Genomic DNA, 18267 nt, shown 5'->3' on the forward strand with positions numbered 1-18267 from the left:
GTAGGCACTGACTGCGGGGATCAGTAGGCACAGATCAACTGGCTGAAAGATGTTATTCGCGCGGCTGAGTCAGTGCTTTTCAATCGGCTGAGTGGAAAGTGGTCAAGCGCTGATCAAGCTGCTGACAGGTGCTTAACAAGCGGCTGACAATTGCTGATCAACTGGCTGACAGGGGCTAATCAAGCCACTGATAGGCGCTGACCAAGCGGCTGACAGGTGCTGGTCAACTGGCTGACAGGTGCTAATCAAGCGGCTGATAGGTGCACATCAAGCTGCTGACAGGTGCTGATCAAGTGGCTGACAGGTACTTGTCAAGCGGCTGACAAGCACTGATCGGGCAGCTGTGTAGGCAGTGACTGCGGGGCTCAGTAGGCACAGATCAACTGGCTGAAAGATGCTCTTCACGCGGTTGAGTCTTTGCTTTTCAATCGGCTGAGTGGAAAGTGGTCAAGCGCTGATCAAGCTGCTGACAGGTGCATAACAAGCGGCTGACAATTGCTGATCAAGTGGCTGACAGGGGCTAATCAAGCAGCTGATAGGTGCTGATAAAGCTGCTGACAGGTGCTGATCAAGCGGTTGACAGGTTCTGATACAGCGGCTAACACGTGCTGATAATGTGGCTGACAGTTAATGATCAAGCTGCTTATAGGGGCTGCCCTAGCGCCTGACCATTGCTGATAAAGTGGCTGACAGGTGCAAATGAAGTGGCTGACAGGTGCTGATCAACTGGCTGACAGGTACTAATCAAGCTGCTGACAGATGCTTCTCAAGTGGCAGACAGGCGCTTATCGCGTGGATGCGTATGCGTTTATCAATCAGCTGAGTGGGCACTGGTCAAGGGGCTGACAGGCACTGATCTAGTGGTGGACCAGGCGCTGAATGACCATCAGAGCAGGAAATGATCAAGCCGCTGACAGGCGCTGATCAGCCTGCTGAGGGTCACTGATCCTGTGGCGGAGTAGGCTCTGATTACGCAGCTAAGCGGGCACTGATCAAGCTGTTGAGAGTTGCTGATATATTGGCTGACAGGTGCTGATAAAGTGGCTGACAGGTACTGATCAAGCTGCTGACATGCGTTTATCAAGCGGCTGACAGGTGCTGATCAAGTGGCTGACAGGTACTTCTCAAGAGGCTGACAGTCACTGATCGGGCGGCTGAGTAGGCGCTGATCATGGGGCTCAGTAGGAGCAGATCAACTGGCTGAGAGATGCTATTTGCGCGGCTGAATAGGCACTGTTCAACCGGCTTACAGGTGCTGATCAAGCAGCTGACAGACACTGATCTCGCGGCTGATTAAGCACTGATAGCGCAGCTCAGTAAGTGTTGATCAAGCGGTTTACAGGTGCTTGTAAAGCGGCTGACAGGCGCTTATAGCTCGGGTGCGTAGGCGCTTTTCAATCTGCTGAGTGGGCAGTGGTCAAGCGGCTGACTGACACTGATCCAGTGGTTGACCAGGCGCTGAATGACCAGCAGAGCAGGAAATGATCAAGCGCCTGACAGGAGAAGATCAACTGGCTGAGTGTCACTGACCGCGTGGCTGAGTAGGCTCTGTTCATGCAGCAAAGTGGGTGCTGATCTAGCGGTTGACAGGTGATGATCAATAGACTGACAGGTGTTAATCAAGCAGCTGATACGCACTGATCAACCTGCTGACAGGTGCTGATCAACCGGATGACAGGTGCTGATCAACGGGCTGACAGCTGCTGATCAAGCAGCTGATACTCGCTGCTCAAACTGCTGACAGGTGCTGATCATCTGGCTGACGGGTGCTAATCAAGCGGCTGATAGGCGATGATCAAGGTGCTGACAGGTGCTGATCAACTGGCTGAGAGGTGCTGATCAAGCAGCTGATAGGCGATGATCAAGGTGCTGACAGGTGCTGATCAACTGGCTGACAGGTGCTAAATAAGCAGCTGATAGGTGCTGATTGCGCACCTGAGAATGCAATGATCAAGCAGCTGAGAGGCACTGATCAATCGGTAGGCAGGTGCTGATCAACTGGCTGACAAGTGCTAATCAAGTAGCTGATAGGCGATGATAAAGCTGCTGACAGCTTCTGATCAAGAGGCTGACAGGTGCTGATCAACTGGCTGACAGGTGCTAATCACACGGCTGATAGGCGATGATCAAGGGGCTGACAGGTGCTGTTCAACTGGCTGACAGGTGCTGATCAATTGGCTGACAGGTGCTGATCAACTTGCTGACAGGTGTTAATCAAGCAGCTGATACACACTGATCAACCTGCTGACAGGTGCTGATCAACTGGCTGACAGGTGCTAATGAAACGACTCTCACGTGCTGATCAACTGGCTGACAGTTGCTAATCAAGTGGCTGATAGGCCCTGATCAATCTGCTGACAGGTGCTGATCAACTGGCTGACAGGTGCTGATCAAGCAGCTGATACTCGCTGCTCAAGCTGCTGACAGGTGCTGATCATCTGGCTGACAGGTGCTAATCAAGCGGCTGATAGGCGATGATCAAGGTGCTGACAGGTGCTGATCAACTGGCTGACAGGTGCTAAACAAGCAGCTGATAGGTGCTGATTGCGCAGCTGAGAATGCAATGATCAAGCAGCTGACAGGCACTGATCAATCGGTAGGCAGGTGCTGATCAACTGGCTGACAAGTGCTAATCAAGTAGCTGATAGGCGATGATCAAGCTGCTGACAGATTCTGATCAAGAGGCTGACAGGTGCTGATCAACTGGCTGACAGGTGCTAATCAAGTGGCTAATAGGCCCTGATCAAGCTGCTGACAGGTGATTTTCAGGCGGCTGACTGGTGCTTATCGCGCGGCTGCATTGGCGCTTTTCAATCGGCTGCGTGGGCAGTGGTCAAGCAGCTGACAGGCACTAATCAAGCGGCTGACAGGTGCTGATAAAGTCGTTGACAGGTGCTGATCAAGCGACTGAGAGTCGCTGATAAAGTGGCTGACAGTACTTCTCAAGTGTCTGTCAGGCGCACCTCGCACGGCTGAGTAGGCGCTGATCGCGGGGCTGAGTAGACACAGATCAAGCGGCTGAGGCGATGATCGTGCGGCTGAGTAAATGATGATCGCGTGGCTGATTAGGTGCTGGTCCAGTGGCTGCCAGGTACTTCTCAAGCGGCTGACAGGCACTGATCAAGTGGATGACCAGGAGCTGAATGACCAGCAGAGCAGGAAATGATCAAGCGGCTGACTGGTGCTGATCAACTGCCTGACAGGTTCTGACCAAGCGGCTGAGTAGGTGCTGATCGTGAAGCTGATAAGGCGATGATCAAGCGGCTGATAGTCGTTGATCAAGTGGCTGTCAGGCACAGATCGCATGGTTTAGTAGGCGCTGGACATGGGGCTGAGTAGGCACAGATCAAGAGGCTGAGGCGATGATCGCGCGGCTGAGTAAATGATCATCGTGTGGCTGATTAGGTGCTGATCAAGAGGCTGACAGGTACTTGTCAAGCGGCTGACAAGCACTGATCAGGCGGCTGTGTAGACACTGACTGCGGGGCTCAGTAGGCACAGATCAACTGGCTGAAAGATGCTATTCGCGCGGCTGAGTCAGTGCTTTTCAATCGGCTGAGTGGAAATTGGTCAAGCGCTGATCAAGCTGCTGACAGGTGCTTAACAAGCCGCTGACAATTGCTGATCAACTGGCTGACAGGGGCTAATCAAGCCACTGATAGGCGCTGACCAAGCGGCTGACAGGTGCTGGTCAACTGGCTGACAGGTGCTAATCAAGCGGCTGATAGGTGCACATCAAGCTGCTGACAGGTGCTGAGCAAGTGGCTGACAGGTACTTGTCAAGCGGCTGACAAGCACTGATCGGGCAGCTGTGTAGACACTGACTGCGGGGCTCAGTAGGCACAGATCAACTGGCTGAAAGATGCTATTCACGCGGTTGAGTCTTTGCTTTTCAATCGGCTGAGTGGAAAGTGGTCAAGCGCTGATCAAGCTGCTGACAGGTGCATAACAAGCCGCTGACAATTGCTGATCAAGTGGCTGACAGGGGCTAATCAAGCAGCTGATAGGTGCTGATAAAGCTGCTGACAGGTGCTGATCAAGCGGTTGACAGGTTCTGATACAGCGGCTAACACGGCCTGATAATGTGGCTGACAGTTAATGATCAAACTGCTTCTAGGGGCTGCCCTAGCGCCTGACCGTTGCTGATAAAGTGGCTGACAGGTGCAAATGAAGTGGCTGACAGGTGCTGATCAACTGGCTGTCAGGTACTGATCAAGTTGCTGACAGGGGCTTATCGCGAAGATGCGTATGCGTTTACCAATCAGCTGAGTGGGCACTGGTCAAGGGGCTGACAGGCACTGATCTAGTGGTGGACCAGGCGCTGAATGACCATCAGAGCAGAAAATGATCAAGCCGCTGACAGGCACTGATCAGCCCGCTGAGGGTCACTGATCCTGTGGCGGAGTAGGCTCTGATTACGCAGCTAAGCGGGCACTGATCAAGCTGTTGAGAGTGGCTGATATATTGGCTGACAGGTGCTGATCAAGTGGCTGACAGGTACTGATCAAGCTGCTGACATGCGTTTATCAAGCGGCTGACAGGTGCTGATCAAGCAGCTGACAGGTGCTGATCAACTGGCTGAGAGGTGCTAATGAAGCGGCTGCCAGGTGTTGATCAACATGCTGACAGGTGCTAATCAAGCAGCTGATAGGTGCTGATAAAGCTGCTGACAGGTGCTGATCAAGCGGCTGACAGGTGCTGATCAAGTGGCTGTCAGGTAGTTCTCAAGAGGCTGACAGTCACTGATAGGGCGGCTGAGTAGGCGCTGATCATGGGGCTCAGTAGGAGCAGATCAACTGGCTGAGAGATGCTATTTGCGCGGCTGAATAGGCACTGTTCAACCGGCTGACAGGTGATGATCAAGCAGCTGACAGACACTGATCTCGCGGCTGATTAAGCACTGATAGCGCAGCTCAGTAAGTGTTGATCAAGCGGTTTACAGGTGCTTGTAAAGCGGCTGACAGGCGCTTATCGCTCGGCTGCGTAGGCGCTTTTCAATCTGCTGAGTGGGCAGTGGTCAAGCGGCTGACTGACACTGATCCAGTGGTTGACCAGGCGCTGAATGACCAGCAGAGCAGGAAATGATCAAGCGCCTGACAGGAGAACATCAACCGGCTGAGCGTCACTGACCGCGTGGCTGAGTAGGCTCTGTTCATGCAGCAAAGTGGGCGCTGATCTAGCGGTTGACAGGTGATGATCAATAGACTGACAGGTGTTAATCGAGCAGCTGATACGCACTGATCAACCTGCTGACAGGTGCTGATCAAGCAGATGACAGGTGCTGATCAACTGGCTGACAGGTGCTAATGAAGCGACTCTCAGGTGCTGATCAACTGGCTGACAGGTGCTAATCAAGTGGCTGATAGGCCCTGATCAATCTGCTGACAGATGCTGATCAACTGGCTGACAGGTGCTGATCAAGCAGCTGATACTCGCCGCTCAAGCTGCTGACAGGTGCTGATCATCTGGCTGACAGTTGCTAATCAAGCGGCTGATAGGCGATGATCAAGGTGCTGACAGGTGCTGATCAACTGGCTGACAGGTGCTAAACAAGCAGCTGATAGGTGCTGATTGCGCACCTGAGAATGCAATGATCAAGCAGCTGAGAGGCACTGATCAATCGGTAGGCAGGTGCAGATCAACTGGCTGACAAGTGCTAATCAAGTAGCTGATAGGCGATGATAAAGCTGCTGACAGCTTCTGATCAAGAGGCTGACAGGTGCTGATCAACTGGCTGACAGGTGCTAATCACACGGCTGATAGGCGATGATCAAGGGGCTGACAGGTGCTGTTCAACTGGCTGACAGGTGCTGATCAATTGGCTGACAGGTGCTGATCAACTAGCTGACAGGTGTTAATCAAGCAGCTGATACGCACTGATCAACCTGCTGACAGGTGCTGATCAACTGGCTGACAGGTGCTAATGAAACGACTCTCACGTGCTGATCAACTGGCTGACAGTTGCTAATCAAGTGGCTGATAGGCCCTGATCAATCTGCTGACAGGTGCTGATCAACTGGCTGACAGGTGCTGATCAAGCAGCTGATACTCGCTGCTCAAGCTGCTGACAGGTGCTGATCATCTGGCTGACAGGTGCTAATCAAGCGGCTGATAGGCGATGATCAAGGTGCTGACAGGTGCTGATCAACTGGCTGACAGGTGCTAAACAAGCAGCTGATAGGTGCTGATTGCGCAGCTGAGAATGCAATGATCAAGCAGCTGACAGGCACTGATCAATCGGTAGGCAGGTGCTGATCAACTGGCTGACAAGTGCTAATCAAGTAGCTGATAGGCGATGATCAAGCTGCTGACAGATTCTGATCAAGAGGCTGACAGGTGCTGATCAACTGGCTGACAGGTGCTAATCAAGTGGCTAATAGGCCCTGATCAAGCTGCTGACAGGTGATTTTCAGGCGGCTGACTGGTGCTTATCGCGCGGCTGCATTGGCGCTTTTCAATCGGCTGCGTGGGCAGTGGTCAAGCAGCTGACAGGCACTAATCAAGCGGCTGACAGGTGCTGATAAAGTCGTTGACAGGTGCTGATCAAGCGACTGAGAGTCGCTGATAAAGTGGCTGACAGTACTTCTCAAGTGTCTGTCAGGCGCACCTCGCACGGCTGAGTAGGCGCTGATCGCGGGGCTGAGTAGACACAGATCAAGCGGCTGAGGCGATGATCGTGCGGCTGAGTAAATGATGATCGCGTGGCTGATTAGGTGCTGGTCCAGTGGCTGCCAGGTACTTCTCAAGCGGCTGACAGGCACTGATCAAGTGGATGACCAGGAGCTGAATGACCAGCAGAGCAGGAAATGATCAAGCGGCTGACTGGTGCTGATCAAATGCCTGACAGGTTCTGACCAAGCGGCTGAGTAGGTGCTGATCGTGAAGCTGATAAGGCGATGATCAAGCGGCTGATAGTCGTTGATCAAGTGGCTGTCAGACACAGATCGCATGGTTTAGTAGGCGCTGGACATGGGGCTGAGTAGGCACAGATCAAGAGGCTGAGGCGATGATCGCGCGGCTGAGTAAATGATCATCGTGTGGCTGATTAGGTGCTGATCAAGAGGCTGACAGGTACTTGTCAAGCGGCTGACAAGCACTGATCAGGCGGCTGTGTAGACACTGACTGCGGGGCTCAGTAGGCACAGATCAACTGGCTGAAAGATGCTATTCGCGCGGCTGAGTCAGTGCTTTTCAATCGGCTGAGTGGAAATTGGTCAAGCGCTGATCAAGCTGCTGACAGGTGCTTAACAAGCCGCTGACAATTGCTGATCAACTGGCTGACAGGGGCTAATCAAGCCACTGATAGGCGCTGACCAAGCGGCTGACAGGTGCTGGTCAACTGGCTGACAGGTGCTAATCAAGCGGCTGATAGGTGCACATCAAGCTGCTGACAGGTGCTGATCAAGCAGATGACAGGTGCTGATCAACTGGCTGACAGGTGCTAATGAAGCGACTCTCAGGTGCTGATCAACTGGCTGACAGGTGCTAATCAAGTGGCTGATAGGCCCTGATCAATCTGCTGACAGATGCTGATCAACTGGCTGACAGGTGCTGATCAAGCAGCTGATACTCGCCGCTCAAGCTGCTGACAGGTGCTGATCATCTGGCTGACAGTTTCTAATCAAGCGGCTGATAGGCGATGATCAAGGTGCTGACAGGTGCTGATCAACTGGCTGACAGGTGCTAAACAAGCAGCTGATAGGTGCTGATTGCGCACCTGAGAATGCAATGATCAAGCAGCTGAGAGGCACTGATCAATCGGTAGGCAGGTGCAGATCAACTGGCTGACAAGTGCTAATCAAGTAGCTGATAGGCGATGATAAAGCTGCTGACAGCTTCTGATCAAGAGGCTGACAGGTGCTGATCAACTGGCTGACAGGTGCTAATCACACGGCTGATAGGCGATGATCAAGGGGCTGACAGGTGCTGTTCAACTGGCTGACAGGTGCTGATCAATTGGCTGACAGGTGCTGATCAACTAGCTGACAGGTGTTAATCAAGCAGCTGATACGCACTGATCAACCTGCTGACAGGTGCTGATCAACTGGCTGACAGGTGCTAATGAAACGACTCTCACGTGCTGATCAACTGGCTGACAGTTGCTAATCAAGTGGCTGATAGGCCCTGATCAATCTGCTGACAGGTGCTGATCAACTGGCTGACAGGTGCTGATCAAGCAGCTGATACTCGCTGCTCAAGCTGCTGACAGGTGCTGATCATCTGGCTGACAGGTGCTAATCAAGCGGCTGATAGGCGATGATCAAGGTGCTGACAGGTGCTGATCAACTGGCTGACAGGTGCTAAACAAGCAGCTGATAGGTGCTGATTGCGCAGCTGAGAATGCAATGATCAAGCAGCTGACAGGCACTGATCAATCGGTAGGCAGGTGCTGATCAACTGGCTGACAAGTGCTAATCAAGTAGCTGATAGGCGATGATCAAGCTGCTGACAGATTCTGATCAAGAGGCTGACAGGTGCTGATCAACTGGCTGACAGGTGCTAATCAAGTGGCTAATAGGCCCTGATCAAGCTGCTGACAGGTGATTTTCAGGCGGCTGACTGGTGCTTATCGCGCGGCTGCATTGGCGCTTTTCAATCGGCTGCGTGGGCAGTGGTCAAGCAGCTGACAGGCACTAATCAAGCGGCTGACAGGTGCTGATAAAGTCGTTGACAGGTGCTGATCAAGCGACTGAGAGTCGCTGATAAAGTGGCTGACAGTACTTCTCAAGTGTCTGTCAGGCGCACCTCGCACGGCTGAGTAGGCGCTGATCGCGGGGCTGAGTAGACACAGATCAAGCGGCTGAGGCGATGATCGTGCGGCTGAGTAAATGATGATCGCGTGGCTGATTAGGTGCTGGTCCAGTGGCTGCCAGGTACTTCTCAAGCGGCTGACAGGCACTGATCAAGTGGATGACCAGGAGCTGAATGACCAGCAGAGCAGGAAATGATCAAGCGGCTGACTGGTGCTGATCAAATGCCTGACAGGTTCTGACCAAGCGGCTGAGTAGGTGCTGATCGTGAAGCTGATAAGGCGATGATCAAGCGGCTGATAGTCGTTGATCAAGTGGCTGTCAGACACAGATCGCATGGTTTAGTAGGCGCTGGACATGGGGCTGAGTAGGCACAGATCAAGAGGCTGAGGCGATGATCGCGCGGCTGAGTAAATGATCATCGTGTGGCTGATTAGGTGCTGATCAAGAGGCTGACAGGTACTTGTCAAGCGGCTGACAAGCACTGATCAGGCGGCTGTGTAGACACTGACTGCGGGGCTCAGTAGGCACAGATCAACTGGCTGAAAGATGCTATTCGCGCGGCTGAGTCAGTGCTTTTCAATCGGCTGAGTGGAAATTGGTCAAGCGCTGATCAAGCTGCTGACAGGTGCTTAACAAGCCGCTGACAATTGCTGATCAACTGGCTGACAGGGGCTAATCAAGCCACTGATAGGCGCTGACCAAGCGGCTGACAGGTGCTGGTCAACTGGCTGACAGGTGCTAATCAAGCGGCTGATAGGTGCACATCAAGCTGCTGACAGGTGCTGATCAAGTGGCTGACAGGTACTTGTCAAGCGGCTGACAAGCACTGATCGGGCAGCTGTGTAGACACTGACTGCGGGGCTCAGTAGGCACAGATCAACTGGCTGAAAGATGCTATTCACGCGGTTGAGTCTTTGCTTTTCAATCGGCTGAGTGGAAAGTGGTCAAGCGCTGATCAAGCTGCTGACAGGTGCATAACAAGCCGCTGACAATTGCTGATCAAGTGGCTGACAGGGGCTAATCAAGCAGCTGATAGGTGCTGATAAAGCTGCTGACAGGTGCTGATCAAGCGGTTGACAGGTTCTGATACAGCGGCTAACACGGCCTGATAATGTGGCTGACAGTTAATGATCAAGCTGCTTCTAGGGGCTGCCCTAGCGCCTGACCGTTGCTGATAAAGTGGCTGACAGGTGCAAATGAAGTGGCTGACAGGTGCTGATCAACTGGCTGTCAGGTACTGATCAAGTTGCTGACAGGGGCTTATTGCGAAGATGCGTATGCGTTTACCAATCCGCTGAGTGGGCACTGGTCAAGGGGCTGACAGGCACTGATCTAGTGGTGGACCAGGCGCTGAATGACCATCAGAGCAGAAAATGATCAAGCCGCTGACAGGCACTGATCAGCCCGCTGAGGGTCACTGATCCTGTGGCGGAGTAGGCTCTGATTACGCAGCTAAGCGGGCACTGATCAAGCTGTTGAGAGTGGCTGATATATTGGCTGACAGGTGCTGATCAAGTGGCTGACAGGTACTGATCAAGCTGCTGACATGCGTTTATCAAGCGGCTGACAGGTGCTGATCAAGCAGCTGACAGGTGCTGATCAACTGGCTGAGAGGTGCTAATGAAGCGGCTGCCAGGTGTTGATCAACATGCTGACAGGTGCTAATCAAGCAGCTGATAGGTGCTGATAAAGCTGCTGACAGGTGCTGATCAAGCGGTTGACAGGTTCTGATACAGCGGCTCACAGGTGCTGATAATGTGGCTGAGAGTTAATGATCAAGCTGATTATAGGGGCTGCCCTAGCGTCTGAGAGTTTCTGATAAAGTGGCTGACAGGTGCAAATGAAGTGGCTGACAGGTGCTGATCAACTGGCTGACAGGAATGATCAAGTGGCTGATAGGCCCTGATCAAGCTGCTGACACGTGCTGATTAAGCGGCACACAGGTGCTAATCAACTGGCTGACAGGTGCTAATCAAGCGGCTGATAGGCGCTGATCAAGCGGCTAACAGGTGCTGATCAACTGGCTGAGAAGTGTTAATTAAGCAGCTCATAGGCGCTGATCAAGCTGCTGAAAGGTGCTGATCCAATGGCTAACAGGTGGTGATCAACTGGCTGAGAGGTGCTGATCAACTGGCTGACAGGTGATAATCAAGCAGCTGATAGGCGCTGATGGTGCAGCTGATAATGCGATCATCAAGCAGCTAACAGGCTCTGATCCACTGGCTTACAGGTGCTGATCATCTGGCTGAGAGTTGCTGATCAACTGGCTGACAGGTGCTAATCAAGCAGCTGATAGGCGCTGATCAAGCTGCTGACAGGTGCTGATCAACTGGCTGACAGGTGCTGATCAAGCGGCTGATAGTCTTTGATCAAGTGGCTGTCAGGCGCATATCGCATGGCTGAGTAGGCGCTGGTTTTGGGGCTGAGTAGTCACAGATCAAGAGGCTGAGGCGATGATCACGCGGCTGAGTAAATGATCATCGCGTGGTTGATTAGGTGCTGGTCAAGAGGCTGACACGCGTTTATCAAGCTGCTGACAGGTGCTGATCAAGTGCTTGACAGGTATTTGTCAAGCGGCTGACTAGCACTGATCATACGGCTGTGTAGGCACTGACTGCGTGGCTCAGTAGGCACAGATCAACTGGCTGAAAGATGCTATTCGCGCGGCTGAGTCGGTGCTTTTCAATCGGCTGAGTGGAAAGTGGTCAAGCGCTGATCAAGCTGCTGACAGGTGCTTAACAAGCGGCTGACAATTGCTGATCAACTGCTGACTGGGGATAATCAAGCTACTGATAGGCGCTCATCAAGCGGCTGACAGGCGCTGATCAAGCGGCTGATAGGTGCTGATAAAGTCGTTGACAGGTGTTGATCTAGCGGCTGATAATGGCTGATCAAGCGGCTGACAGTACTTCTCAATCGGCTGTCAGGTACATATCGCACAGCTGAGTAGGCACTGATCGCAGGGCTGAGTAGGCACAGATCATGCGGCTGAGGCGATGATCGCATGGCTCAGTAAATATAGATAGCGAAGCTAATTAGATGTTGATCAAGTGGTTTATAGGTGACTGTCAAGCGGCTGACAGGTGCTGATCTCGCCGCTCAATAGGTGCTGATGGAGGGGGTGATTAGGCGCTGATCAAGCGTCTGACAGCCTCTGATCAAGCGGCTGACAGAGTATGATCACGCGGCTGTTTACGGGCTGATTCACGGCTGAGTAGGCATTGATCGCGTAGCTGAGAAGGCACTGATCAAGCGGCTGGCAGGCGCTGTTTAAGCGGCGCACAGGTGCTGATAAAGCAGCTGACAGGTGCTGATCAAGCGGCTGATAGGCCCTGATCAAGCAGCTAAAAGGTGCTGATCAACTGGCTGAGAAGTGTTAATTAAGCAGCTGATAGGCACTGATCAAGCTGCTGAAAGGTGCTGATCCAATGGCTAACAGGTGGAGATCAACTGGCTGAGAGGTGCTGATAGTAGTTGACAGATGTTGATCTAGCGGCTTATAAGCACTGATCAAGCAGCTGACAGGCGCTGATCAAGCGGCTGACAGGTGCTGGTCAACTGCTGACAGGTGCTAATCAAGCGGATGATAGGCGCTCATCAAGCGGCTGACAGGTTCTGATCAAGCGGCTGATAGGCGCTGATCAAGCGGCTGAAAGGTGCTGATCAAGCGGCTGACAGGTGCTGATCCAGTGGCTTACAGGTGGTGATCAACTGGCTGAGAGGTGCTGATCAACTGGCTGAAAGGTACTTCTCAAGCGGCTGACAGGCACTGATCGGGCGGCTGTGTAGGCGCTGATTGCGGGGCTCAGTAGGCGCAGATCAACTGGCTGAGAGATGCAATTCGCGCGATTGTGTAGGCACTCTTCAACCTGCTGACTGGTGCTGATCAAGCGGATAACCGACTCTGATAAAGAGGCTGACAGACTATGATCACGCCGCTGTGTAGGGGCTGATTCGCGGCTGAGTAGGCGCTGATCCCGCAGCTGAGAAGGCAAAGATCAAGCAGCTGACAGGCACTGATGAAGGGGCTTACAGTTGCTGATCAAGCAGCTGACAGGTGCTGATCAACTGGCTGAAAGGAGCTAATGAAGCGGCTGACAGGTGTTGATCAACATGCTGACAGGTGCTAATCAAGCAGCTGATAGGTGCTGATAAAGCTGCTGACAGGTGCTGATCAAGCGGCTGACAGGTGCTGATCCACTGGCTTACAGGTGCTGATCATCTGGCTGAGAGGTGCTGATCAACTGGCTGACAGGTGCTAATCAAGCAGCTGATAGGCGCTGATGGTGCAGCTGATAATGCGATCATCAAGCAGCTAACAGGCTCTGATCCACTGGCTTACAGGTACTGATCATCTGGCTGAGAGTTGCTGATCAACTGGCTGACAGGTGCTAATCAAGCAGCTGATAGGCGCTGATCAAGCTGCTGACAGGTGCTGATCAACTGGCTGACAGGTGCTGATCAAGCGGCTGATAGTCTTTGATCAAGTGGCTGTCAGGCGCATATCGCATGGCTGAGTAGGCGCTGGTTTTGGGGCTGAGTAGTCACAGATCAAGAGGCTGAGGCGATGATCACGCGGCTGAGTAAATGATCATCGCGTGGTTGATTAGGTGCTGGTCAAGAGGCTGACACGCGTTTATCAAGCTGCTGACAGGTGCTGATCAAGTGCTTGACAGGTATTTGTCAAGCGGCTGACTAGCACTGATCATACGGCTGTGTAGGCACTGACTGCGTGGCTCAGTAGGCACAGATCAACTGGCTGAAAGATGCTATTCGCGCGGCTGAGTCGGTGCTTTTCAATCGGCTGAGTGGAAAGTGGTCAAGCGCTGATCAAGCTGCTGACAGGTGCTTAACAAGCGGCTGACAATTGCTGATCAACTGCTGACTGGGGATAATCAAGCTACTGATAGGCGCTCATCAAGCGGCTGACAGGCGCTGATCAAGCGGCTGATAGGTGCTGATAAAGTCGTTGACAGATGTTGATCTAGCGGCTGATAATGGCTGATCAAGCGGCTGACAGTACTTCTCAATCGGCTGTCAGGTACATATCGCACAGCTGAGTAGGCACTGATCGCAGGGCTGAGTAGGCACAGATCATGCGGCTGAGGCGATGATCGCATGGCTCAGTAAATATAGATAGCGAAGCTAATTAGATGTTGATCAAGTGGTTTATAGGTGACTGTCAAGCGGCTGACAGGTGCTGATCTCGCCGCTCAATAGGTGCTGATGGAGGGGGTGATTAGGCGCTGATCAAGTGTCTGACAGCCTCTGATCAAGCGGCTGACAGAGTATGATCACGCGGCTGTTTACGGGCTGATTCACGGCTGAGTAGGCATTGATCGCGTAGCTGAGAAGGCACTGATCAAGCGGCTGGCAGGCGCTGTTTAAGTGGCGCACAGGTGCTGATAAAGCAGCTGACAGGTGCTGATCAAGCAGCTGATAGGCCCTGATCAAGCAGCTAAAAGGTGCTGATCAGCTGGCTGAGAAGTGTTAATTAAGCAGCTGATAGGCACTGATCAAGCTGCTGAAAGGTGCTGATCCAATGGCTAACAGGTGGAGATCAACTGGCTGAGAGGTGCTGATAGTAGTTGACAGATGTTGATCTAGCGGCTTATAAGCACTGATCAAGCAGCTGACAGGCGCTGATCAAGCGGCTGACAGGTGCTGGTCAACTGCTGACAGGTGCTAATCAAGCGGATGATAGGCGCTCATCAAGCGGCTGACAGGTTCTGATCAAGCGGCTGATAGGCGCTGATCAAGCGGCTGAAAGGTGCTGATCAAGCGGCTGACAGGTGCTGATCCAGTGGCTTACAGGTGGTGATCAACTGGCTGAGAGGTGCTGATCAACTGGCTGAAAGGTACTTCTCAAGCAGCTGACAGGCACTGATCGGGCGGCTGAGTAGGCGCTGATAGCGGGGCTCAGTAGGCGCAGATCAACTGGCTGAATTATGCAATTCGCGCGGCTGAGTAGGCACTCTTCAACCTGCTTACAGGTGCTGATCAAGCGGATGAACGACTCTGATAAAGAGGCTGACAGACTAAGATCACGCGGCTGTGTAGGGGCTGATTCGCGGCTGAGTAGGCGCTGATCGCGCAGCTGAGAAGGCAATGATCAAGCAGCTGACAGGCACTGATGAAGCGGCTGGCACGCGCTGTTTAAGCGGCTTACAGGTGCTGATCAAGCAGCTGACAGTTGCTGATCAACTGGTTGACAGTTGCTAATGAAAGTGCTGACAGGTGTTGATCAACATGCTGACAGGTGCTAATCAAGCAGCTGATAGGTGCTGATAAAGCTGCTGAAAGGTCCTGATCAAGCGGCTGACAGGTGTCGATCAACTGGCTGACAGGTACTATTCAAGTGGTTGATAGGCCCTCATCAAGCTTCTGACAGGTGCTTGTCAAGCGGCTGAGAGGCACTTATCGCGTGGCTGAGTAGGCGCTTTTCAATCAGCAGAGTGGGCACTGGTCAAATGGCTGACAGGCACTGATGAAGTGGTTGAACAGTCGCTGAATGTCCAACAGACCAGGAAATGATCAAGCGGCTGACATGCACTGATCAATGGGCTGAGAGTCACTGATCACGTGGCTGAGTAGGATCTGATCACGCAGCAAAGTGGTCGCTGATCAAGCAGTTGACAGGTGCTGATATAGTGGCTGACAGGTGCTGATAAAGTGGATGACAGGTACTGATCAAGCGGTTGAGTAGGCGCTGATCGCGCAGCTGATTAGGCGATGATCAAGTAGATGACAGGTGCTGATAAATTCGTTGATATATGCTGATCTAGCGGCTGATAATCGCTGATCAAGCGGCTGACAGTTCTTCACAATCGGCTGTCAGGCACATATCGCACGGCTGAGTAGGCACTGATCGCGGGGCTGAGTAGGCACAGATCATGCGGCCTAGGCGATGATCGCATGGCTCAGTAAATACTGATAGCGAAGCTAATTAGGTGTGGATCAAGTGATTTATAGGTGCTTGTCAAGTGGCTGACTGGTGCTGATCGCGCCGCTCAACAGGCGCTGATGGAGGGGGTGATTAGGCGCTGATCAAGCGTCTGACAGTCTCTGATCAAGCGGCTGACAGACTATGATCACGCGGCTGTCTAGGGGCTGATTTGCGGCTGAGTAGGCATTGACCACGCAGCTGAGAAAGCACTGATCAAGCGGCTGGCAGGCGCTGTTTAAGCGGCTTACAGGTGCTGATCAAGCAGCTGACAGGTGCTGATCAACTGTCTGACAGTTGCTAATGAAGCGGCTGACAGGTGTTGATCAACATGCTGACAGGCGCTAATCAAGCAGCTGATAGGTGCTGATAAAGCTACTGAAAGTTCCTGATCAAGCGGCTGACAGGTGACGATCAACTGGCTGACAGGTACTATTCAAGTGGCTGATAGGCCCTGATCAAGCTTCTGACAGGTGCTTGTCAAGCGGCTGAGAGGCACTTTTCACGCGGCTGCGTAGGCGCTTTTCAATCAGCTGAGTGGGCACTGGTCAAGTGGCTGACAGGCACTGATGAATTGGTTGACCAGGTGCTGAATGACCAGCAGAGCAGGAAATGATGAAGCGGCTGACAGACGTTGATCAACCGGCTGAGAGTCACTGATCACGTGGCTGAGTAGGCTCTGATTACGCAGCTAAGCGGGCACTGATCAAGTTGTTGAGAGTTGCTGATATATTGGCTGACAGGTGCTGATAAAGTGGCTGACAGGTGCTGATCAACTGGCTGACAGGTACTGATCAAGTGGCTGATAGGCCCTGATCAAGCTGCTGACAGGTGCTGATTAAGCGGCTGACAGGTGCTAATCAACTGGCTGACAGGTGCTAATCAAGCGGCTGATAGACGCTGATCAAGCGGCTAACAGGTGCTGATCAACTGGCTGAGAAGTGTTAATTAAGCAGCTGATAGGTGCTGATCAAGCCGCTGAAAGTTGCTGATCAAGCGGCTGACTTGTGCTGATCCAGTGGCTTAAAGGTGCTGATCAAGTGGCTGAGAGGTGCTGATCAACTGGCTGACAGGTACTTCTCAAGCGGCTGACAGGCACGGACCGGGCGGCTGAGTAGGCGTTCATTGCGGGGCTCAGTAGGCGCAGATCAACTGGGTGAGAGATGCAATTCGTGCGGCTGAGTAGGCACTCTTCAACCTGCAGACAGTTGCTGATCAAGCGGATGACAGACTCTGATAAAGAGGCTGACAGGACTATGATCACGTGGCTGTCGAGGGGCTGATTCGCGGCTGAGTAGGCGCTGATCGCGCAGCTGAGAAGGCAATGATCCAGCAGCTGACAGGCACTGATGAAGCGGCTGGCAGGTGCTGTTTAATCAGCTTACAGGTGCTGATCAAGCGGCTGACAGGTGCTGATCAACTGGCTGAGAGGTGCTAATCAAGCGGCTGACAGTTGCTGATCAACTGGCTGACAGTTGCTAATGAAGCGGCTGACAGGTGTTGATCAACATGCTGACAGGTGCTAATCAAGCAGCTGATAGGTGCTGATAAAGCTGCTGACAGGTGCTGATCAAGCGGTAGACAGGTTCTGATACAGAGGCTAACAGGTGCTGATAATGTGGCTGACAGTTAATGATTAAGCTGCTTCTAGGGGCTGCCCTAGCGCCTGACAGTTGCTGATCAAGCTGCTGTCAGGTGCATAACAAGCGGCTGACAATCGGTGATCCAGTGGCTGACAGGGGCTAATCAAGCAGCTGATAGGTGCTGATAAAGCTGCTGACAGGTGCTGATCAAGCGGTTGACAGGTTCTGATACAGCGGCTAACAGGTGCTGATAATGTGGCTGACAGTTAATGATCCAGCTGCTTATACGGGCTGCCCTAGCGCCTGACAGTTGCTGATAAAGTGGCTGACAGGTGCAATTGAAGTGGCTGACAGGTGCTGATCAACTGGCTGACAGGTACTGATCAAGTGGCTGATAGGCCCTGATCAGGTTGCTGACAGATGCTTCTCAAGTGGCTGACAGGCGCTTATCGCGTGGATGCGTATGCGTTTATCAATCAGCTGAGTGGACACTGGTCAAGGGGTTGACAGGCACTGATCTAGTGGTTGTCCAGGCGCTGAATGACCATCAGAGCAGGAAATGATCAAGCCGCTGACAGGCGCTGATCAGCCGCCTGAGGGTCACTGATCCTGTGGCTGAATAGGCTCTGATTACGCAGCTAAGCGGGCACTGATCAAGCTGTTGAGAGTTGCTGATATATTGGCTGACAGGTGCTGATAAAATGGCTGACAGGTACTTCTCAAGAGGCTGACAGTCACTGATTGGGCGGCTGAGTAGGCGCTGATCGTGGGGCTCAGTAGGAGCAGATCAACTGGCTGAGAGATGCTATTTGCGCGGCTGAATAGGCACTGTTCAACCGGCTGACAGGTGATGATCAAGCAGCTGACAGACACTGATCTCGCGGATGATTAAGCACTGATAGCGCAGCTCAGTAAGTGTTGATCAAGCGGTTTAAAGGTGCTTGTAAAGCGGCTGACAGGCGCTTATCGCTCGGCTGCGTAGGCGCTT

The sequence above is a fragment of the Bubalus kerabau genome, unplaced genomic scaffold, assembly GCF_029407905.1.
Source record: "Bubalus kerabau isolate K-KA32 ecotype Philippines breed swamp buffalo unplaced genomic scaffold, PCC_UOA_SB_1v2 scaffold_25, whole genome shotgun sequence".
Classification (NCBI taxonomy): domain Eukaryota; kingdom Metazoa; phylum Chordata; class Mammalia; order Artiodactyla; family Bovidae; genus Bubalus; species Bubalus kerabau.